The sequence below is a fragment of the Myotis brandtii genome, unplaced genomic scaffold (assembly GCF_000412655.1).
Source record: "Myotis brandtii unplaced genomic scaffold, ASM41265v1 scaffold1667, whole genome shotgun sequence".
Lineage (NCBI taxonomy): Eukaryota > Metazoa > Chordata > Mammalia > Chiroptera > Vespertilionidae > Myotis > Myotis brandtii.
This window is the reverse complement of record NW_005356121.1, coordinates 331062-331775: the sequence shown is the minus strand read 5'-3', so window position 1 is coordinate 331775 and position 714 is coordinate 331062. Positions and strand designations below refer to the sequence as shown.

The following is a 714-nucleotide window of genomic DNA, read 5'->3' as shown; positions in this document are numbered from 1 at the left end:
GCTGATGCTGGTAGTGGGCAGAGCTCTGGCTGAAGCCGTGGCCGCAGTCAGCACAGAGGTCGGGCTTCTCACCCGTGTGGACCCGTAGGTGGGTGGTGAGGGCAGAGCGCTGGGTGAAGGCCCGGCCACAGGCCGCTCCCCACAGTGGCTGGCGCGGTACTTGCTCAGAGAGGAGGCCTGGCCGAAGCCTTTGCCACAGTCAGGGCAAGAGAAGGGCTTCTCACCCGTGCGGGTGTACAGGTGCTCCACCAGAGTGGAACGCCAGGCGAAACTCTTCCCGCAGAGGGAGCAACCATGACGGTGGGCTGCCCTTGGGACGGGGGGATGGGCAAAGAGTGGGGGGCGACCCCGGCGAGGCACCGTGGGTGGCTGCTCCAAACTGTAAGGGAGACCTGCAGAAGGGGGTATGGGAGCCTTCAGCCCAAGAGGCCGAGCGGCCATAGGAAGGATCTTCTCCAGCGCCCCGGTGCCTTCTCTCAGTCCTTTCTCTTCCTTGGTTCTGGAACCTGCACACCCAACTCCGGATGGGATCGCGGGCGTCTGGCCCCCCCAGTTCAGCCTCTTCCTCCACCCAGGCGATGAGGGCCGGCTTGGTGCCTCGGAACCCGAGCGCGCCCAGGTGGCCGTGATCTCCCGCATCACGTCCCGGGACAGAGCCCTCTGCGCGGGCCGCAGGCAGCCCCACTCCTCCGGGGAGAAGTACACGGCCACGTC

General features: G+C 66.7%; 1 pseudogene; it reads right to left on the bottom strand.

The window, feature by feature from the left end:
- Window positions 1-714, bottom strand: part of LOC102250397 — a 9824-nt pseudogene extending 9110 nt beyond the window's left edge.